The sequence below is a fragment of the Salvelinus alpinus genome, chromosome 9 (assembly GCF_045679555.1).
Source record: "Salvelinus alpinus chromosome 9, SLU_Salpinus.1, whole genome shotgun sequence".
NCBI classification, from domain to species: domain Eukaryota; kingdom Metazoa; phylum Chordata; class Actinopteri; order Salmoniformes; family Salmonidae; genus Salvelinus; species Salvelinus alpinus.
The window spans coordinates 14,764,227-14,788,579 of record NC_092094.1 but is presented as its reverse complement, the minus strand read 5'-3'; the positions used below and the strand labels follow the sequence as shown (position 1 = coordinate 14,788,579).

Sequence of the window (24,353 nt, the reverse complement as noted above, 5' to 3'; positions counted from 1 at the left end):
AAAACCAAAAAGCCTCCCATCACTAAGACCTATTACAGTTTTTTACAATCCCTTTGGCACTAATTTCAGAACCTTGTGGTCATTTTTCAAAACTCTAGACACAAAACTCAAAACGGTCATCACTTGTAACACAGGCTGTCCAATGTTCAAAACATTGCATTGTGCATTCATATCTTTAAAGAAACCTTGCACTTGCAGAATCATTGGTTCAAATTACTCATTTATCATGAAATACCATAGGAACATTAATTTAGATCACCCACACACAAGATACCGATAGTTTCACTGTGTAATTGTTCATACAATCATTAAATATTGTAGTACAAAATATGTGATACATGTTTCATTATGGTACTACACGTAAATACATCACTGTAAAAGGACTAGTAGAGAGAATACTACAGACACAGTGGAATCATTGAACAAAATCTGAAATTTATTGATGAAATACAATAAAATCACTCATAGGTTTCTTTGAATCAAAGCAAAAAGAATTACCTACAAAAAAGAAAAAACTACAGTAAAACGTCAACTGCAGTGTTCCTCGCCTGGCTTACTGTAAAAAGCAAAACAAGGGATTGATTACTGTACTTCTATATTTCCATAAACCCTGTCTTGTGGATTTGGCCACAGGTTCTCATCCACATCACAATGGATGTTTTCATTAGCCAAACTTCTTGGGAATAATCTTAGGGCATGGCGAATTCAGGCCTGACACTGGTTTGCCGTGATGTCATTGCATGCGTCATCCATGGCCTGGAGAAGGGTGGCTTGTTCGTGAGGGCGCCTATCATATACCTTCCACCTCCATGTGGAGAAAAATTCCTCAATCGGGTTTTAAGAAAGGAGAGTATGGGGTAAGTACAGGGTGGTAAATTTGAGCATGGTGAAACCTGACATTATCCCACACATTTACATATACATTTAAGTCATTTAGCAGACGCTCTTATCCAGAGCGACTTACAAGTTGGTGCATTCACCTTATGATATCCAGTGGAACAACCACTTTACAATAGTACATCTAACTCTTTTAAGGGGGGGGGGGGGGGGGGGGGGGGGTTAGAAGGATTACTTTATCCTATCCTAGGTACACAATGACATAGGTCATGCCATCAGCTCTACAGACCTGATTTAGCCCATCAAGGAAGGTTACATTCGAACAGCGAATCATGTGGCTGCCTGCAACTCAATATATAGAGTATATAAAGTAGAGAGCTTTAGTTGTTGTTCGACCCAACATTAGAACGGGCAAGATGAGTAATCTAAGCAACGTTGGCCCTGGTATGATTGTTGATGCCACACATGGTGATTCCAGCATCTCAGAAACAGCTGCCATCCTGGGATTTTTATGCACTACAGTCTCTAGAGTTTACAGAGAATGGTGCGATAAACAGAACACATTCAGTGAGCGGCAGTTCTGTGGGCAAAAACACCTTGTTAATGAGAGAGGTCAGAGGAGAATGTCCAGACTCATTCACGCTGACAGAAAGGACACAAATGCTCAAATAACAGCTGTTTAAAACAGTGGTGTGCAGAAGGGCATCTCTTAACGTACAACACCATGAATAATTCAGGCTGTTGTGGAGGCAAAAGGGGGTCCTACCCAGTACTAGATAGGTGAACCTAATAAAGTGGCCGGTGAGTGTACAGTAATGTCAAATCTGAAAACATGGTCTGGAAAAGTGGTACATGGGACCATAGAAACAGTGTCTGATAAATAATGATGATGAAATATTACATCCATAGATAATGTTTTCCAATTGGTTCATGTTCCACGGTAATTGGTGTCAATGGATCTCGTTATTCTGAAACTTTCATGATCTTAACATGGAATATGTTTTGTCAGTTTCCATAAAACTATGCATTAAGAGTATAGTTATAACTGTTACTTATCATTTTGAGCAGTTGTATCAATTGATAGTTAGATCATTGTAATGAAATGAATAGGCAGTCATCTCAGATGTAATGTGTGAATTTCATTTTGAAATGGTAGTACTTTGATGTTAAGTTGTGTCATTTTGAACAGGTGATTTTAGTTCAATGAACAAATTATCTTAGCTTTATGTGTATTGTATCCAAGCAATTGGAAAAAGTGTTAGAGTTTTGAAAAATTAGCATTTTGATCATTGGTTGTGAGTTTTGTGTCTAGAGTTTTGAAAAATGACATCAAGGTTCCTGAAATTAGTGCCAAAGTGATTGTAAAAAACTGTAATCACCCAACTGAGAGCCACATAAGAGAAAGAGTCTCTCTTCACCTTTTATTAAAAAGAAATGATATCCGCACCTGCTCAGAGACAATGGATGTGTGTATGGAATATTTTCTTATACATAAGAGAAAGCCACCTTATATTCCTCTACATAAAGGTTGTGATGGGGCACTATTCAAATGATTACACCCTCTGGCCTCCGATTCTAAACAGACGCATTGACACCAAGTGTGTTTGAAAGTTGCTCTGTTTCTCTCTTTACACGGCTACAATCAATAAGGGGACGAGGATTTGTGAAGAGCGATGAAAGCTGTGTTGACATGTCATTCTGTCAGATAGTTGTTTCCATTTGAAATGCTCAAAGACCTTGAATCTGGTTCAGTTCCAATTTCTACACTCATGCTGCAGGTATGTTGTTCTGTTTCCACATCTCTACAATATCATTATTTATAAATATGGATAGTTCATCAGGCCATCTAAAAGCACAAGGTGGAACATTCCTTTCAATACTGCACATCAGAGTTCCAGGAGCTCATAATAAAGCACACAAGTTATGGCAGACAGTCAAACACTGTATATACAGTGCATTCAGAAAGTATTCAGACCCCTTGACTTTTTCCATATTTTGTTACGTTATAACCTTAATCTAAAATGGATTAAATTGTTTTTCCCCCCCTCATCAATCTTCACACAATACTCCATAATGGCAAAGCAAAAGCAAGTTTTTAGAATTTTTTGCAAATGTATTAAAAACAAAAAACGGAAATATCACATTTACATAAGTATTCAGACCCTTTACTCAGTACTTTGTTGAAGCACCTTTGGCAGCGATTACAGCTTCGAGTCTTCTTGGGTATGACGCTACAAGCTTGGCACACCTGTATTTGGGGAGTTTCTCCCATTCTTCTCTGCAGATTCTCTCAAGCTCTGTCAGGTTGGATGGGGAGCATCGCTGCAAAACATTTTTTAAGTCTCTCCAGAGAAGTCCTGAATCTGTCTGGGCCACTCAAGGACATTCAGAGACTCCTGAAGCCACTCTTGCATTTTCTTGGCTGTGTGCTTAGGGTCGTTGTCCTTCTGGCAGGCTCTCCCATCTCCACAGAGGAACTCTGGAGCTCTGTCAGAGTGAACATTGGGCTAGCTCTAGGAAGAGTCATGGTGGTTCCAAACTTCTTCCATTTAAGAATGATGGAGGCCACTGTGTTGTTGGGGCCATTTTTTGGTACCCTTCCCTAGATCTGTGCCTCAACACAATCCTGTCTCGGAGCTCTACGAAAAATTCCTTTGACCTCATGGCTTGGTTTTTGCTCTGACACGCACTGTCAACTGTGGGACCTTATACAGTGGGGAGAACAAGTATTTGATACACTGCCGATTTTGCAGGTTTTCCTACTTACAAAGCATGTAGAGGTCTGTCATTTTTATCATAGGTACACTTCAACTGTGAGAGACGGAATCTAAAACAAAAATCCAGAAAATCACATTGTATGATTTTTAAGTAATTAATTTGCATTTTATTGCATGACATAAGTATTTGATCACCTACCAACCAGTAAGAATTCCGGCTCTCACAGACCTGTTAGTTTTTCTTTAAGAAGCCCTCCTGTTCTCCACTCATTACCTGTATTAACTGCACCTGTTTGAACTCGTTACCTGTATAAAAGACACCTGTCCACACACTCAATCAAACAGACTCCAACCTCTCCACAATGGCCAAGACCAGAGAGCTGTGTAAGGACATCAGGGATAAATTGTAGACCTGTACAAGGCTGGGATGGGCTACAGGACAATAGCCAAGCAGCTTGGTGAGAAGGCAACAACTGTTGGCACAATTATTAGAAAATGGAAGAAGTTCAAGATGACGGTCAATCACCCTCGGTCTGGGGCTCCATGCAAGATCTCACCTCGTGGGGCATCAATGATCATGAGGAATGTGAGGGATCAGCCCAGAACTACACGGCAGGACCTGGTCAATGACCTGAAGAGAGCTGGGACCACAGTCTCAAAGAAAACCATTAGTAACACACTACGCCGTCATGGATTAAAATCCTGCAGCGCACGCAAGGTCCCCCTGCTCAAGCCAGCGCATGTCCAGGCCCGTCTGAAGTTTGCCAATGACCATCTGGATGATCCAGAGGAGGAATGGGAGAAGGTCATGTGGTCTGATGAGACAAAAATAGAGCTTTTTGCTCTAAACTCCACTCGCCGTGTTTGGAGGAATAGAAGGATGAGTACAACCCCAAGAACACCATCCCAACCGTGAAGCATGGAGGTGGAAACATCATTCTTTGGGGATGCTTTTCTGCAAAGGGGACAGGACGACTGCACCGTATTGAAGGGAGGATGGATGGGGCCATGTATCGCGAGATCTTGACCAACAACCTCCTTCCCTCAGTAAGAGCATTGAAGATGGGTCGTGGCTGGGTCTTCCAGCATGACAACGACCCGAAACACACAGCCAGGGCAACTAAGGAGTGGCTCCGTAAGAAGCATCTCAAGGTCCTGGAGTGGCCTAGCCAGTCTCCAGACCTGAACCCAATAGAAAATCTTTGGAGGGAGCCGAAAGTCCGTATTGCCCAGCGACAGCCCCGAAACCTGAAGGATCTGGAGAAGGTCTGTATGGAGGAGTGGGCCAAAATCCCTGCTGCAGTGTGTGCAAACCTGGTCAAGAACTACAGGAAACGTATGATCTCTGTAATTGCAAACTAAGGTTTCTGTACCAAATATTCAGTTCTGCTTTTCTGATGTATCAAATACTTATGTCATGCAATAAAATGCAAATTAATTAATTAAAAATCATACAATGTGATTTTCTGGATTTTTGTTTTAGATTCCTTCTCTCACAGTTGAAGTGTACCTATGATAAAAATTACAGACCTCTACATGCTTTGTAAGTAGGAAAACCTGCAAAATTGTCAGTGTATCAAATACTTGTTCTCCCCACTGTATATACAGGTGTGTGCATTTCCAAATCATGTCCAATCAATTTAATTACCACAGGTGGACTCCAATCAAGTTGTAGAAACATCTCAAGGATGATCAATGGAAAAAGGAAGCACCTGAGCTCAATTTTGAGTCTCATAGCAAAGGGTCTGAATACTTATGTAAATAAGGTATTTCTGTTTTTATTTTTAATACATTTGCTACAATTTCAATAAATCTGTTTTTGCTTTGTCATTATGGGGTATTGTGTGTAGATTGATGAGGGAAAAAACAAATTGAATTGATTTTAGAATAAGGCTGTAACGTAACAAAATGTGGAAAAAGTCAAGGGGTCTGAATACTTTCCGAATGCACTGTAATTCAACCTAGCACATCCAACCCAGCTGTGAATACTCTGTGTAGTGTAGAGACATTTTCACTCCATTTCTAACTGTGAGGGTGAATCTTGGCCAGCCTACTCATGAGAGTTCAACCAGTGTGTAATTTTGAAAAGGCCGGATCAGGTCCAACATTCCTGTACCTTTCCCCCTGTAATTTCTCCATTTGTGTGTTAATTTTACTGCACTGGGATAAATCAGCATCACACAGAGTGTTTCTTGGTAGTCTTAAACAAGTCTACTTTGAAACAAAAGTATACACCTCACACACATGGTTATAGGCTTACAAAAAGAAGACATGTCAGATACAGAGTTGAAATGTATTCAATTTTGAGTTTGCATCTCAATATTAGACTTTATATACATCACAGAAGACTGAAGTGTAACAAGCCCATTTGACATAGAAACGACAGATTTCCTGTGTTTAAAAAAAGTTTATTAATTATGAAATTATGAAAAATATGAATAAAGGGAAAGGGAAAAGAGGATACCTAGTCAGTTGTGTAGGGAAAGGGGGATACCTAGTCAGTTGTGTAGGGAAAGGAGATACCTAGTCAGTTGTATAGGGAAAGGGGGATACCTAGTCAGTTGTATAGGGAAAGGGGATACCTAGTCAGTTGTGTAGGGTAGGGAAAGGGGGACACCTAGTCAGTTGTATAGGGAAAGGGGGATACCTAGTCAGTTGTATAGGGAAAGGGGATACCTAGTCAGTTGTATAGGGAAAGGGGGGTACCTAGTCAGTTCTGTAGGGAAAGGGGGATACCTAGTCAGTTGTATAGGGAAAGGGGGATACCTAGTCAGTTGTGCAGGGAAAGGGGGATACCTAGTCAGTTGTATAGGGAAAGGGGGATACCTAGTCAGTTGTGTAGGGAAAGGGGGACACCTAGTCAGTTGTATAGGGAAAGGGGGATACCTAGTCAGTTGTGTAGGGAAAGGGGGGTACCTAGTCAGTTGTATAGGGAAAGGGGATACCTAGTCAGTTGTGTAGGGAAAGGGGGATACCTAGTCAGTTGTATAGGGAAAGGGGATACCTAGTCAGTTGTGTAGGGAAAGGGGGATACCTAGTCAGTTGTATAGGGAAAGGGGATACCTAGTCAGTTGTGTAGGGAAAGGGGGATACCTAGTCAGTTGTGTAGGGAAAGGGGGACACCTAGTCAGTTGTATAGGGAAAGGGGGATACCTAGTCAGTTGTGCAGGGAAAGGGGGATACCTAGTCAGTTGTATAGGGAAAGGGGATACCTAGTCAGTTGTATAGGGAAAGGGGGATACCTAGTCAGTTGTATAGGGAAAGGGGGATACCTAGTCAGTTGTGTAGGGAAAGGGGGATACCTAGTCAGTTGTATAGGGAAAGGGGGATACCTAGTCAGTTGTGTAGGGAAAGGGGGATACCTAGTCAGTTGTATAGGGAAAGGGGATACCTAGTCAGTTGTATAGGGAAAGGGGGGTACCTAGTCAGTTCTGTAGGGAAAGGGGGATACCTAGTCAGTTGTATAGGGAAAGGGGGATACCTAGTCAGTTGTATAGGGAAAGGGGGGGTACCTAGTCAGTTGTACAACTGAATGCATTCAACTGAAATGTGTCTTCTGCATTTAACCCAACCCCTCTGAATAATAACATTCCGCCCATAAGGCCACCAGGTCATTTGACTGCAGGAAAGGGCTTCCTATAATGGATGGCACAGCACACAAACACAGTGAATCACTTTCCCGGTCATGTAATCTCCCTCTTTTTTTCTAGTTTGACACGTTTCTCCCGCCTGTCACATGTGGCTGGCCATGGCTTTTCTTTCCTCTAACACAACTCGTGTGGAGAGTCACTGGCTCAGATTTCTGCTACGCTTGTCATTTCTGGCTGCTCGCGTCTAACTGGAGATAGAGGAAGTGGTGCTGAATGTGGTTAGTAGCCCGGAGGAGGTGAGGATGGGTACTAGATTCTGGAGTCGCGGGCCCCCATGCTTCCAATATACAGCAATCTGCCTATATACAGCAATCTGGTGTTCCTTGTAGAACTGTGTGTGTTTTAAAAAAGGACTCCTGAAAGTGCACCGGCAGCTGATTCACCGTAGCCTCCAGTCCACACAGCTGTGGGCTGGACAAAACCAGTTCAACTCTGCCCAGAGTAGACAGCCAAGTGTAAATGTTTGCAGTGTGGTTAGGGGCCATTGATATTGTATATTTACCTAGATGGCCCATTAAAGAAAACATGTCCTAGAATAATGGAATAAATCTTTACTATGGAAAGCTTGACATATGTCTTAATATTCCAAAAACCTGTATTCGAAAGTAACTGGGACGAATGGATATCATTCACAAACCAGGAAGACCTGATTAACTAATAATATCTTGTTAACAATACAATATGAAACAAAGATAAATTACGTATGATATTGCCAACTACTTTAATGATTTTTTCATTGGCAAGATTAGCAAATTTAGGCATGACATGCCAGCAACAAATACTGACACTACACATCCAAGTATATCTGACCAAATTATTGAAAGACAAGCATTGTCATTTTGAATTCTGTAAAGTGAGTGTGGAAGATGTGAATTTTTTGTTGTTGTTGTTGTCTATCAACAATGAGAAGCCACTGGGGTCTGACAACTTGGATGGAAAATTACTGAGGATAATAGATGACGATATTGCCACTCCTATTTGCCATATCTTCAATTTTAGCCTACTAGAAAGTGTGTGACCTCAGGCCTGAAGGGAAGCAAAAGTCCTTCCGCTACCTAATAGTAATAAATAGGAAAGGCCCCTTTACTGGCTCAAATAGCCAACCAACCAGCCTGTTACCAACCCTTAGTAAACTTTTTGAAAAAATGGTGTTTGACCAGATACAATGCTATTTTACAGTAAACAAATTGACAACAGACTTTCAGCACGCTTATAGGGAAGGACAATCAACAAGCACAGCACTTACACAAATGACTGATGATTGGCTGAGAGAAATTGATGATTAAAAAGATTGGGGGGGCTGTTTTGTTAGACTTCAGTGCGGCTTTTGACATTATCGATCATAGTCCGCTGCTGGAAAAATGTATGTGTTATGGCTTTACACCCCCTGCTATATTGTGGATAAAGAGTTACATGTCTAACAGAAAATAGAGGGTGTTCTTCAATGGAAGCCTCTACAACATAATCCAGGTAGAATCAGGAATTCCCCAGGGCAGCTGTCTAGGCCCCTTAGTTTTTCAATCTTTACTAACGACATAAGTAAAGCCAGTGTGTCTATGTACGCGGATGACTCAACACATTTACATTTACATTTAAGTCATTTAGCAGACGCTCTTATCCAGAGCGACTTACAAATTGGTGCATTCACCTTATGATATCCAGGCACTATACACGTCAGCTATTACAACAACTGAAATCACTGCAAACTTAACAAAGAGCTGCAGTTAGTTTCAGAATGGGTGTCAAGGAATAAATTAGTCCTAAATATTTATAAAACCAAAAGCATTGTATTTGGGACAAATCATTCACTAAACCCTAAACCTCAATTAAATCTTGTAATTAATAATGTGGAAATTGAGCAAGTAGAGTTGACTTGGAGTAACCCTGGATTGTAAACTATCATGGTCAAAACATATTGATACAATATTAGCTAAGATGGGGAGAAGTCTGTCCATAATAAAGCGCTGCTCTGCCTCCTAAACAGCACTATCAATAAGATTGGTCCTACAGGCCTTAGTTTTGTTGCACCTTGACTACTGTTCAGTTGTGTTGTCAGGTGCCATAAAGAGGGACTTAGAAAAATTGCAATTGTCTCAGAGCAGGGCAACACGGCTGGCCCTTGGGTGTACACAGAAAACTAACACTAATAGTATGCATGTCAATTTAGCCTGGCTCAAAGTGGAGGAGAGATTGACTTCGTCACTACTTATATTTGTGAGAGGTATTGACATGTTGAATGCACCGAGCTGTCTGTTTGAACTACTGGCACACAGCTCGGACACCCATGCATACCCTCACAAGACATGCCACCAGAGGTCTCTTCACAGTCCCCAAGTCCAGAACAGACTATGGGATGTGGACGGTACCACATAGAGCCATGACTACATGGAACTCTATTCCACATCAAGTAACTGATGCAAGCAGTAAAATTTTATAAAAAAAACAGATACAAATACACCTTATGGAACAGCAGGGACTGTGAAGCAAAAATTGGCACAGACACATGCATACACATGGATTCTGTGTTGTATATACAGTTGAAGTCGGAGGTTTACATACACTTATGTTGGAGTCATTAAAACTTGTTTTTCAACCACTCCACAAATTTCTTGTAAACAAACTATAGTTTTGGCAAGTCGGTTAGGACATCTACTTTGTGCATGACACAAGTCATTTTCCCAACAATTGTTTACAGACAGATTATTTCACTTATAATTCACTGTATCACGATTCCAGTGGGTCAGAAGTTTACATACACTAAGTTGACTGTGCCTTTAAACAGCTTGGAAAATTCCAGAAAATGATGCATGGCTTTAGAAGCTTCTGATAGGCTAATTGACATAATTTGATTCAATTGGAGGTGTACCTGTGGATGTATTTCAAGGCCTACCTTCAAACTCAGTGCCTCTTTGCTTGACATCATGGGATAATCAAAATAAATCAGCCAAGACCTCAGAAAAAAAATTGTAGACCTCCACAAGTCTGGTTCATCCTTGGGAGCAATTTCCAAATGCCTGAAGGTTCCACGTTCATCTATACAAACAATAGTATGCAAGTATAAACACCTCCTAGAGATGAACGTGCTTTGGTCAATCAATTCCAGAACAACAGCAAAGGACCTTGTGAAGATGCTGGAGGAAACAGGTACAAAAGTGTCTATATTCACAGTAAAACGAGTCCTTTATTGACATAACCTGAAAGGCCGCTCAGCAAGGAAGAAGCCACTGCTCCAAAACCGCCATAAAAAAAGCCAAACTATGGTTTGCACATGGTGACAAAGATCGTACTTTCTGGAGAAATGTCCCCCTCTGGCCATAATGACCATTGTTATGTTTGGAGGAAAAAGGGGGATGCTTGCAAGCTGAAGAACACCATCCCAACTGTGAAGCACGGGGGTGGTAGCATCATGTTGTGGGGGTGCTTTGCTGCAGGAGGGACTGGTGCACTTAACAAAATAGATGGCATCATGAGGAAGGTAAATTCTGTGGATATATTGAAGCAACATCTCAAGACATCAGTCAGGAAGTTAAAGCTTGGTCGCAAATGGGTCTTCCAAATGGACAATGACCCCAAGCATACTTCCAAAGTTGTGGCAAAATGGCTTAAGGACAACAAAGTCAAGGTATTGGAGTGGCCATCACAAAGCCCTGACCTCAATCCTGTAGAAGATTTGTGGGCAGAACTGAAAAAGCGTGTGCGAGCAAGGAGGCCTATAAAACCTGACTCAGTTACACCAGCTCTGTCAGGAGGAATGGGCCAAAATTCACCCAACATATTGTGGGAAGCTTGTGGAAGGCTACCTGAAAAGTTTGACCGAAGTTAAACAATTTAAAGGCAATGCTACCAAATACTAATTGAGTGTATGTAAACTTCTGACCCACTGGGATTGTGATGAAAGAAATAAAAGCTGAAATAAATCTTTCTCTCTACTATTATTCTGACATTTCACATTCTTAAAATAAAGTGGTGATCCTAACTAACCTAAGGCAGGGAATTTTTACTAGGATTAAATGTCAGGAATTGTGAAAAACTGAGTTTAAATGTATTTGGCTAAGGTGTATGTAAATTTCCGACTTCAACTGTATGTTGTAGTGGAGTGGGGGCCTGAGGGCACACACTTAATGTGTTGTGAAATCTGTTGTATTGTAATGTTTTTAAAATTATATAACTGCCTTAATTTTGCTGGACCCCAGAAAGAGTAGCTGTACCTACTGGATGGCATCTTCTGTTTGCTTTTATTTAATTGTTTCTGTTGTTAATCTTTATTGTTTTTGCTGTATTGTTTTGAAAAAGACTAACAAAATCTAAATATATTAAAAAGAAAGCCAACATGTCCTTGAGTAGAGATTTCCTGCAGACAGACATCAAGCCCAAAGTACCACATGGCCCCAGAAATGACTCCAAATACATGTTTCTATTAGTCGTTCTGCACCACAGTACCTATTTTATTAGGTGTGAGGTTTTTACATTTCACTGCAGGAGTGGAATATCTATCACTCAATCAATCAATCAATCAATCAATCAATCAATCAATCAATCAATCAATCAATCAATCAATCAATCAATCAATCAATCAAATGTATTCATAAAGCCTATTTTACATCAGCAGTTGTCACAATGTGCATTTACAGTAACCCAGCCTGTCTTTGGCTGTACTCCCCACTAGAGGCCAATGTTTCCGGAACCTGGAAGTGTTTTAATAAACCTCTCGCTGACTCGTCAATACGTTGGCTCTAACAAAATGATTGAACTTAAATTGAGCATTGTTTCCTCTAACCACAGTTGCCACGGATGGAGAAGCAGGGCTGGTTTTAAGTGTTGCAGAACCTTCCTGTTAGCAGTTCAGCTCCCCTGGACGGATTTCCAAACCCGGGTCGCTATTGAGCAATATCCCAGATGGAGTGTAAAAACAAACACACACACATCACACACTGGCCCTGCAGGCCTCGTTTACTCACATGTACATACACACACAGACGCACAGACACACACAAGCCTCGCAGGCCCCATTCACTCACACATAGCCTGCACTAGAGGATTGAACGAAAGCAAGCAATCACATGAGTCTGGTGAGTGTGTGTGCTTTTCGACAGGAAGCAACTAAACAGTCCTACAGGGAGCAACTAAACAGTCCTACAGGGAGCAACTAAACAGGTCTGCTAGAGGGAGCAACTAAACAGGACTACAGGGAGCAACTAAACAGGTCTGCTAGAGGGAGCAACTAAACAGGCTACTAGAGGGAGCAACTAAATAGGCCTAGAGGGAGCAACTAAACAGTCCTAGAGGGAGCAACTAAACAGTCCTAGAGGGAGCAACTAAACAGGCTACTAGAGGGAGCAACTAAATAGGCCTAGAGGGAGCAACTAAACAGTCCTAGAGGGAGCAACTAAACAGCCCTACTAGAGGGAGCAACTAAACAGTCTACTAGAGGGAGTAACTGAACAGGCTACAAGAGGTAGCAACTAAACAGGCTACTAGAGGGAGCAACTAAAAAGGCTACAAGAGGGAGCAACTAAACAGGCTACTAGAGGGAGCAACTAAACAGGCTACTAGAGGGAGCAACTAAACAGGTCTACTAGAGGGAGCAACTAAACAGGTCTACTAGAGGGAGCAACTAAACAGGCTACTAGAGGGAGTAACTGGACAGGCTACTAGAGGGACCAACTAAACAGGCTACTAGAGGGAGCAACTAAACAGGTCTACTAGAGGGAGCAACTAAACAGGTCTACTAGAGGGAGCAACTAAACAGGCTACTAGAGGGAGCGACTAAACAGGCTACTAAAGGGAGTAACTGAACAGGCTACTAGAGGGAGCAACTAAACAGGCTACTAGAGGGAGCAACTAAACAGGTCTACTAGAGGGAGCAACTAAACAGGCTACTTGAGGGAGCAACTAAACAGGCTACTAGAGGGAGTAACTAAACAGGCTACTAGAGGGAGTAACTAAACAGGTCTACTAAAGGGATCAACTAAACAGGCTACTAGAGGGAGCAACTAAACAGGCTACTAGAGGGAGCAACTAAACAGGCTACTAGAGGGAGTAACTGAACAGGCTACTAGAGGGAGCAACTAAACAGGTCTACTAGAGGGAGCAACTAAACAGGCTACTAGAGGGAGCAACTAAACAGGCTACTAGAGGGAGCAACTAAATAGGCCTAGAGGGAGCAACTAAACAGGCCTAGAGGGAGCAACTAAACAGTATACTAGAGGGAGTAACTAAACAGGTCTACTAGAGGGAGCAACTAAAGAGGCTACTAGAGGGAGCAACTAAAGAGGCTACTAGAGGGAGCAACTAAACAGGTCTACTAGAGGGAGCAACTAAACAGGTCTACAAGAGGGAGCAACTAAACATGCTACTAGAGGGAGCAACTAAACAGGTCTACAAGAGGGAGCAACTAAACAGGCTACAAGAGGGAGCAACTAAACAGGTCTACAAGAGGGAGCAACTAAACAGGCTACTAGAGGGAGCAACTAAACAGTATACTAGAGGGAGTAACTAAACAGGTCTACTAGAGGGAGCAACTAAAGAGGCTACTAGAGGGAGCAACTAAAGAGGCTACTAGAGGGAGCAACTAAACAGGTCTACTAGAGGGAGCAACTAAACAGGCCTGCTAGAGGGAGCAACTAAACAGGCTACTAGAGGCAGTAACTGAACAGGCTACTAGAGGGAGTAACTGAACAGGCTACTAGAGGGAGTAACTAAACAGGCCTGCTAGAGGGAGCAACTAAACAGGCTACTAGAGGGAGCAACTAAACAGGCTGCTAGAGGGAGCAACTAAACAGGTTACTAGAGGGAGTAACTAAACAGGTCTACTAGAGGGAGCAACTAAACAGGCTACTAGAGGGATCAACTAAACAGGCTACTAGAGGGAGCAACTGAACAGGCTACTAGAGGGAGCAACTAAACAGGCTACTAGAGGGAGCAACTAAACAGGCTACTGGAGGGATCAACTAAACAGGCTACTAGAGGGAGTAACTGAACAGGCTACTAGAGGGAGCAACTAAACAGGCTACTAGAGGGAGCAACTAAACAGGTCTACTAGAGGGAGCAACTAAACAGGCTATTAGAGGGAGCAACTAAACAGGCTACTAGAGGGAGCAACTAAACAGGCTACTAGAGGGAGCAACTAAACAGGTCTACTAGAGGGAGAACTGAACAGGCTACTAGAGGGAGCAACTAAACAGGCTACTAGAGGGAATAACTAAACAGGTCTACTAGAGGGAGCAACTAAACAGGTCTACTAGAGGGAGCAACTAAACAGGCTACTAGAGGGAGCAACTAAACAGGCTACTAGAGGGAGTAACTGAACAGGCTACTAGAGGGAGCAACTAAACAGGCTACTAGAGGGAGCAACTAAACAGGTCTACTAGAGGGAGCAACTAAACAGGCTACTAGAGGGAGCAACTAAACAGGCTACTAGAGGGAGCAACTAAACAGGCTACTAGAGGGAGCAACTAAACAGGCTACTAGAGGGAGCAACTAAACAGGCTACTAGAAGGAGCAACTGAACAGGCTACTAGAGGGAGTAACTGAACAGGTCTACTAGAGGGAGCAACTAAACAGGTCTACTAGAGGGAGCAACTAAACAGGCCTGCTAGAGGGAGCAACTAAACAGGCCTGCTAGAAGGAACAACTAAACAGGCTACTAGAGGGAACAACTAAACAAGCCTACTACATGGAGTAACTAAACAGGCCTGCTAGAGGGAGCAACTAAACAGGTCTACAAGAGGGAGCAACTAAACAGGTCTACTAGAGGGAGCAACTAAACAGGTCTACTAGAGGGAGCAACTAAACAGGCTACTAGAGGGAGCAACTAAACAGGCCTACTACATGGAGTAACTAAACAGGCCTGCTAGAGGGAGCAACTAAACAGGCTACTAGAGGGAGCAACTAAACAGGTCTGCTAGAGGGAGCAACTAAACAGGCTACTAGAGGGAGTAACTAAACAGGCCTGCTAGAGGGAGCAACTAAACAGGCCTGTTACTAGAGGGAGCAACTAAACAGGCTACTAGAGGGAGCAACTAAACAGGCTACTAGAGGGATCAACTAAACAGGCTACTAGAGGGAGCAACTAAACAGGTCTACTAGAGGGAGCAACTAAACAGGCTACTAGAGGGAGTAACTGAACAGGCTACTAGAGGGAGTAACTAAAAAGGCCTGCTAGAGGGAGCAACTAAACAGGCTACTAGAGGGAGTAACTGGACAAGCTACTAGAGGGAGCAACTAAACAGGCTACTATAGGGAGCAACTAAACAGGTCTACTAGAGGGAGCAACTAAACAGGCTACTAGAGGGAGCAACTAAACATGCTACTAGAGGGAGCAACTAAACAGGCTAATAGAGGGAGTAACTGAACAGGCTACTAGAGGGAGCAACTAAACAGGCTACTAGAGGGAGCAACTAAACAGGTCTACTAGAGGGAGCAACTTAACAGGCTACTAGAGGGAGCAACTAAACAGGCTACTAGAGGGAGCAACTAAACAGGTCTACTAGAGGGAGCAACTAAACAGGCTACTAGAGGGAGCACCTAAACAGGCTACTAGAGGGAGCAACTAAACAGGCTACTAGAGGGAGTAACTGAACAGGCTACTAGAGGGAGCAACTAAACAGGCTACTAGAGGGAGTAACTAAACAGGTCTACTAGAGGGAGCAACTAAACAGGTCTACTAGAGGGAGCAACTAAACAGGTCTACTAGAGGGAGCAACTACACAGGCTACTAGAGGGAGCAACTAAACAGGCTACTAGAGGGAGTAACTGAACAGGCTACTAGAGGAAGCAACTAAACAGGCTACTAGAGGGAGCAACTAAACAGGTCTACTAGAGGGAGCAACTAAACAGGCCTGCTAGAGGGAGCAACTAAACAGGCTACTAGAGGGAGCAACTAAACAGGCCTACACATGGAGTAACTAAACAGGCCTGCTAGAGGGAGCAACTAAACAGGTCTACTAGAGGGAGCAACTAAACAGGCTACTAGAGGGAGCAACTAAACAGGCCTACTACATGGAGTAACTAAACAGGCCTGCTAGAGTGAGCAACTAAACAGGCTACTAGAGGGAGCAACTAAACAGGTCTGCTAGAGGGAGCAACTAAACAGGCTACTAGAGGGAGTAACTAAACAGGCCTGCTAGAGGGAGCAACTAAACAGGCTACTAGAGGGAGCAACTAAACAGGCTACTAGAGGGAGCAACTAAACAGGTCTACTAGAGGGAGCAACTAAACAGGTCTACTAGAGGGAGCAACTAAACAGGCCTGCTAGAGGGAGCAACTAAACAGGCTACTAGAGGGAGCAACTAAACAGCCCTGCTAGAGGGAGCAACTAAACAGGCTACTAGAGGGAGCAACTAAACAGGCCTACTACATGGAGTAACTAAACATGCCTGCTAGAGGGAGCAACTAAACAGGCCTGCTAGAGGGAGCAACTAAACAGGCTTCTAGAGGGAGCAACTAAACAGGCCTACTACATGGAGTAACTAAACAGGCCTGCTAGAGGGAGCAACTAAACAGGTCTACTAGAGGGAGCAACTAAACAGGTCTACTAGAGGGAGCAACTAAACAGGCTACTAGAGGGAGTAACTGGACAGGCTACTAGAGGGAGCAACTAAACAGGCTACTAGAGGGAGCAACTAAACAGGTCTACTAGAGGGAGCAACTAAACAGAGTACTAGAGGGAGCAACTAAACAGGCTACTAGAGGGAGCAACTAAACAGGCTACTAGAGGGAGTAACTGAACAGGCTACTAGAGGGAGCAACTAAACAGGCTACTAGAGGGAGCAACTAAACAGGTCTACTAGAGGGAGCAACTAAACAGGCTACTTGAGGGAGCAACTAAACAGGCTACTAGAGGGAGTAACTAAACAGGCTACTAGAGGGAGTAACTAAACAGGTCTACTAAAGGGATCAACTAAACAGGCTACTAGAGGGAGCAACTAAACAGGCTACTAGAGGGAGCAACTAAACAGGCTACTAGAGGGAATAACTGAACAGGCTACTAGAGGGAGCAACTAAACAGGTCTACTAGAGGGAGCAACTAAACAGGCTACTAGAGGGAGCAACTAAACAGGCTACTAGAGGGAGCAACTAAATAGGCCTAGAGGGAGCAACTAAACAGTCCTAGAGGGAGCAACTAAACAGCCCTACTAGAGGGAGCAACTAAACAGGCTACTAGAGGGAGTAACTGAACAGGCTACTAGAGGGAGCAACTAAACAGGCGAAGTATAGGGAGCAACTAAACAGGCCTACTACAGGGAGCAACTAAACAGGCTACTAGAGGGAGCAACTAAATAGGCCTAGAGGGAGCAACTAAACAGTTCTAGAGGGAGCAACTAAACAGCCCTACTAGAGGGAGCAACTAAACAGGCTACTAGAGGGAGTAACTGAACAGGCTACTAGAGGGAGCAACTAAACAGGTCTACAAGAGGGAGCAACTAAACATGCTACTAGAGGGAGCAACTAAACAGGTCTACAAGAGGGAGCAACTAAACAGGCTACTAGAGGGAGCAACTAAACAGTATACTAGAGGGAGTAACTAAACAGGTCTACTAGAGGGAGCAACTAAAGAGGCTACTAGAGGGAGCAACTAAACAGGTCTACTAGAGGGAGCAACTAAACAGGCCTGCTAGAGGGAGCAACTAAACAGGCTACTAGAGGCAGTAACTGAACAGGCTACTAGAGGGAGTAACTGAACAGGCTACTAGAGTGAGCAACTAAACAGGCCTGCTAGAGGGAGCAACTAAACAGGCTACTAGAGGGAGCAACTAAACAGGCTGCTAGAGGGAGCAACTAAACAGGTTACTAGAGGGAGTAACTAAACAGGTCTACTAGAGGGAGCAACTAAACAGGCTACTAGAGGGATCAACTAAACAGGCTACTAGAGGGAGCAACTGAACAGGCTACTAGAGGGAGCAACTAAACAGGCTACTAGAGGGAGCAACTAAACAGGCTACTAGAGGGATCAACTAAACAGGCTACTAGAGGGAGTAACTGAACAGGCTACTAGAGGGAGCAACTAAACAGGCTACTAGAGGGAGCAACTAAACAAGTCTACTAGAGGGAGCAACTAAACAGGCTACTAGAGGGAGCAACTAAACAGGCTACTAGAGGGAGCAACTAAACAGGCTACTAGAGGGAGCAACTAAACAGGTCTACTAGAGGGAGAACTGAACAGGTCTACTAGAGGGAGCAACTAAACAGGCTACTAGAGGGAATAACTAAACAGGTCTACTAGAGGGAGCAACTAAACAGGTCTACTAGAGGGAGCAACTAAACAGGTCTACTAGAGGGAGCAACTAAACAGGCTACTAGAGGGAGTAACTGAACAGGCTACTAGAGGGAGCAACTAAACAGGCTACTAGAGGGAGCAACTAAACAGGTCTACTAGAGGGAGCAACTAAACAGGCTACTAGAGGGAGCAACTAAACAGCCTACTAGAGGGAGCAACTAAACAGGCTACTAGAGGGAGCAACTAAACAGGCTACTAGAGGGAGCAACTAAACAGGCTACTAGAAGGAGCAACTGAACAGGCTACTAGAGGGAGTAACTGAACAGGTCTACTAGAGGGAGTAACTAAACAGGTCTACTAGAGGGAGCAACTAAACAGGCCTGCTAGAGGGAGCAACTAAACAGGCCTGCTAGAAGGAGCAACTAAACAGGCTACTAGAGGGAGTACCTGAATAGGTCTACTAGAGGGAGCAACTAAACAGGTCTACTAGAGGGAACAACTAAACAGGCCTGCTAGAGGGAGCAACTAAACAGGCCTGCTAGAAGGAGCAACTAAACAGGCTACTAGAGGGAGCAACTAAACAGGCCTACTACATGGAGTAACTAAACAGGCCTGCTAGAGGGAGCAACTAAACAGGCTACTAGAGGGAGCAACTAAACAGGTCTGCTAGAGGGAGCAACTAAACAGGCTACTAGAGGGAGTAACTAAACAGGCCTGCTACTAGAGGGAGCAACTAAACAGGCTACTAGAGGGAGCAACTAAACAGGATACTAGAGGGATCAACTATACAGGCTACTAGAGGGAGCAACTAAACAGGTCTACTAGAGGGAGCAACTAAACAGGCTACTAGAGGGAGTAACTGAACAGGCTACTAGAGGGAGTAACTAAACAGGCCTGCTAGAGGGAGCAACTAAACAGGCTACTAGAGGGAGCAACTAAACAGGCTACTAGAGGGAGCAACTAAACAGGCTACTAGACGGAGTAACTGAACAGGCTACTAGAGGGAGCAACTAAACAGGTTTACTAGAGGGAGCAACTAAACAGGTCTACTAGAAGGAGCAACTAAACAGGTCTACTAGAGGGAGCAAATAAACAGGCTACTAGAGGGAGCAACTAAACAGGCTACTAGAGGGAGTAACTGGACAGGCTACTAGAGGGACCAACTAAACAGGCTACTAGAGGGAGCAACTAAACAGGTCTACTAGAGGGAGCAACTAAACAGGCTACAAGAGGGAGCAACTAAACATGCTACTAGAGGGAGCAACTAAACAGGCTACTAGAGGGAGTAACTGAACAGGCTACTAGAGGGAGCAACTAAACAGGTCTACTAGAGGGAGCAACTTAACAGGCTACTAGAGGGAGCAACTAAACAGGCCTGCTAGAGGGAGCAACTAAACAGGCTACTAGAGGGAGCAACTAAACAGCCCTGCTAGAGGGAGCAACTAAACAGGCTACTAAAGGGAGCAACTAAACAGGCCTACTACATGGAGTAACTAAACAGGCCTGCTAGAGGGAGCAACTAAACAGGCCTGCTAGAGGGAGCAACTAAACAGGCTTCTAGAGGGAGCAACTAAACAGGCCTACTACATGGAGTAACTAAACAGGCCTGCTAGAGGGAGCAACTAAACAGGTCTACTAGAGGGAGCAACTAAACAGGTCTACTAGAGGGAGCAACTAAACAGGCTACTAGAGGGAGTAACTGGACAGGCTACTAGAGGGAGCAACTAAACAGGCTACTAGAGGGAGCAACTAAACAGGTCTACTAGAGGGAGCAACTAAACAGAGTACTAGAGGGAGCAACTAAACAGGCTACTAGAGGGAGCAACTAAACAGGCTACTAGAGGGAGTAACTGAACAGGCTACTAGAGGGAGCAACTAAACAGGCTACTAGAGGGAGCAACTAAACAGGTCTACTAGAGGGAGCAACTAAACAGGCTACTTGAGGGAGCAACTAAACAGGCTACTAGAGGGAGTAACTAAACAGGCTACTAGAGGGAGTAACTAAACAGGTCTACTAAAGGGATCAACTAAACAGGCTACTAGAGGGAGCAACTAAACAGGCTACTAGAGGGAGCAACTAAACAGGCTACTAGAGGGAATAACTGAACAGGCTACTAGAGGGAGCAACTAAACAGGTCTACTAGAGGGAGCAACTAAACAGGCTACTAGAGGGAGCAACTAAACAGGCTACTAGAGGGAGCAACTAAATAGGCCTAGAGGGAGCAACTAAACAGTCCTAGAGGGAGCAACTAAACAGCCCTACTAGAGGGAGCAACTAAACAGGCTACTAGAGGGAGTAACTGAACAGGCTACTAGAGGGAGCAACTAAACAGGCGAAGTATAGGGAGCAACTAAACAGGCCTACTACAGGGAGCAACTAAACAGGCTACTAGAGGGAGCAACTAAATAGGCCTAGAGGGAGCAACTAAACAGTTCTAGAGGGAGCAACTAAACAGCCCTACTAGAGGGAGCAACTAAACAGGCTACTAGAGGGAGTAACTGAACAGGCTACTAGAGGGAGCAACTAAACAGGTCTACAAGAGGGAGCAACTAAACATGCTACTAGAGGGAGCAACTAAACAGGTCTACAAGAGGGAGCAACTAAACAGGCTACAAGAGGGAGCAACTAAACAGGTCTACAAGAGGGAGCAACTAAACAGGCTACTAGAGGGAGCAACTAAACAGTATACTAGAGGGAGTAACTAAACAGGTCTACTAGAGGGAGCAACTAAAGAGGCTACTAGAGGGAGCAACTAAACAGGTCTACTAGAGGGAGCAACTAAACAGGCCTGCTAGAGGGAGCAACTAAACAGGCTACTAGAGGCAGTAACTGAACAGGCTACTAGAGGGAGTAACTGAACAGGCTACTAGAGTGAGCAACTAAACAGGCCTGCTAGAGGGAGCAACTAAACAGGCTACTAGAGGGAGCAACTAAACAGGCTGCTAGAGGGAGCAACTAAACAGGTTACTAGAGGGAGTAACTAAACAGGTCTACTAGAGGGAGCAACTAAACAGGCTACTAGAGGGATCAACTAAACAGGCTACTAGAGGGAGCAACTGAACAGGCTACTAGAGGGAGCAACTAAACAGGCTACTAGAGGGAGCAACTAAACAGGCTACTAGAGGGATCAACTAAACAGGCTACTAGAGGGAGTAACTGAACAGGCTACTAGAGGGAGCAACTAAACAGGCTACTAGAGGGAGCAACTAAACAAGTCTACTAGAGGGAGCAACTAAACAGGCTACTAGAGGGAGCAACTAAACAGGCTACTAGAGGGAGCAACTAAACAGGCTACTAGAGGGAGCAACTAAACAGGTCTACTAGAGGGAGAACTGAACAGGTCTACTAGAGGGAGCAACTAAACAGGCTACTAGAGGGAATAACTAAACAGGTCTACTAGAGGGAGCAACTAAACAGGTCTACTAGAGGGAGCAACTAAACAGGTCTACTAGAGGGAGCAACTAAACAGGCTACTAGAGGGAGTAACTGAACAGGCTACTAGAGGGAGCAACTAAACAGGCTACTAGAGGGAGCAACTAAACAGGTCTACTAGAGGGAGCAACTAAACAGGCTACTAGAGGGAGCAACTAAACAGCCTACTAGAGGGAGCAACTAAACAGGCTACTAGAGGGAGCAACTAAACAGGCTACTAGAGGGAGCAACTAAACAGGCTACTAGAAGGAGCAACTGAACAGGCTACTAGAGGGAGTAACTGAACAGGTCTACTAGAGGGAGTAACTAAACAGGTCTACTAGAGGGAGCAACTAAACAGGCCTGCTAGAGGGAGCAACTAAACAGGCCTGCTAGAAGGAGCAACTAAACAGGCTACTAGAGGGAGTACCTGAATAGGTCTACTAGAGGGAGCAACTAAACAGGTCTACTAGAGGGAACAACTAAACAGGCCTGCTAGAGGGAGCAACTAAACAGGCCTGCTAGAAGGAGCAACTAAACAGGCTACTAGAGGGAGCAACTAAACAGGCCTACTACATGGAGTAACTAAACAGGCCTGCTAGAGGGAGCAACTAAACAGGCTACTAGAGGGAGCAACTAAACAGGTCTGCTAGAGGGAGCAACTAAACAGGCTACTAGAGGGAGTAACTAAACAGGCCTGCTACTAGAGGGAGCAACTAAACAGGCTACTAGAGGGAGCAACTAAACAGGATACTAGAGGGATCAACTATACAGGCTACTAGAGGGAGCAACTAAACAGGTCTACTAGAGGGAGCAACTAAACAGGCTACTAGAGGGAGTAACTGAACAGGCTACTAGAGGGAGTAACTAAACAGGCCTGCTAGAGGGAGCAACTAAACAGGCTACTAGAGGGAGCAACTAAACAGGCTACTAGAGGGAGCAACTAAACAGGCTACTAGACGGAGTAACTGAACAGGCTACTAGAGGGAGCAACTAAACAGGTTTACTAGAGGGAGCAACTAAACAGGTCTACTAGAAGGAGCAACTAAACAGGTCTACTAGAGGGAGCAAATAAACAGGCTACTAGAGGGAGCAACTAAACAGGCTACTAGAGGGAGTAACTGGACAGGCTACTAGAGGGACCAACTAAACAGGCTACTAGAGGGAGCAACTAAACAGGTCTACTAGAGGGAGCAACTAAACAGGCTACAAGAGGGAGCAACTAAACATGCTACTAGAGGGAGCAACTAAACAGGCTACTAGAGGGAGTAACTGAACAGGCTACTAGAGGGAGCAACTAAACAGGTCTACTAGAGGGAGCAACTTAACAGGCTACTAGAGGGAGCAACTAAACAGGCTACTAGAGGGAGCAACTAAACAGGTCTACTAGAGGGAGCAACTAAACAGGCTACTAGAGGGAGCAACTAAACAGGCTACTAGAGGGAGCAACTAAACAGGCTACTACAGGGAGCAACTAAACAGGCTACTAGAGGGAGTAACTGAACAGGCTACTAGAGGGAGAAACTAAACAGGCTACTAGAGGGAGTAACTGAACAGGCTACTAGAGGGAGCAACTAAACAGGCTACTAGAGGGAGTAACTAAACAGGTCTACTAGAGGGAGCACCTAAACAGGTCTACTAGAGGGAGCAACTAAACAGGTCTACTAGAGGGAGCAACTAAACAGGCTACTAGAGGGAGCAACTAAACAGGCTACTAGAGGGAGTAACTGAACAGGCTACTAGAGGAAGCAACTAAACAGGCTACTAGAGGGAGCAACTAAACAGGTCTATAGAGGGAGCAACTAAACAGGCCTGCTAGAGGGAGCAACTAAACAGGCTACTAGAGGGAGCAACTAAACAGGCCTACACATGGAGTAACTAAACAGGCCTGGTAGAGGGAGCAACTAAACAGGTCTACTAGAGGGAGCAACTAAACAGGTCTACTAGAGGGAGCAACTAAACAGGTCTACTAGAGGGAGCAACTAAACAGGCCTGCTAGAGGGAGCAACTAAACAGGCTACTAGAGGGAGCAACTAAACAGGCCTGCTAGAGGGAGCAACTAAACAGGCTACTAGAGGGAGCAACTAAACAGGCCTACTACATGGAGTAACTAAACAGGCCTGCTAGAGGGAGCAACTAAACAGGCCTGCTAGAGGGAGCAACTAAACAGGCCTGCTAGAGGGAGCAACTAAACAGGCCTACTACATGGAGTAACTAAACAGGCCTGCTAGAGGGAGCAACTAAACAGGCCTGCTAGAGGGAGCAACTAAACAGGCCTGCTAGAGGGAGCAACTAAACAGGCTACTAGAGGGAGCAACTAAACAGGCCTACTACATGGAGTAACTAAACAGGCCTGCTAGAGGGAGCAACTAAACAGGCTACTAGAGGGAGCAACTAAACAGGCCTGCTAGAGGGAGCAACTAAACAGGCTACTAGAGGGAGTAACTGAACAGGCTACTAGAGGGAGTAACTAAACAGGCCTGCTAGAGGGAGCAACTAAACAGGCTACTAGAGGGAGC

General features: G+C 44.2%; 1 protein-coding gene across 1 annotated transcript in view; it reads right to left on the bottom strand.

Moving 5' to 3' along the window:
• Nucleotides 1–24,353, bottom strand: part of met (MET proto-oncogene, receptor tyrosine kinase) — a 111,418-nt gene that overhangs the window by 25,248 nt on the left and 61,817 nt on the right. The window lies entirely within an intron of this gene.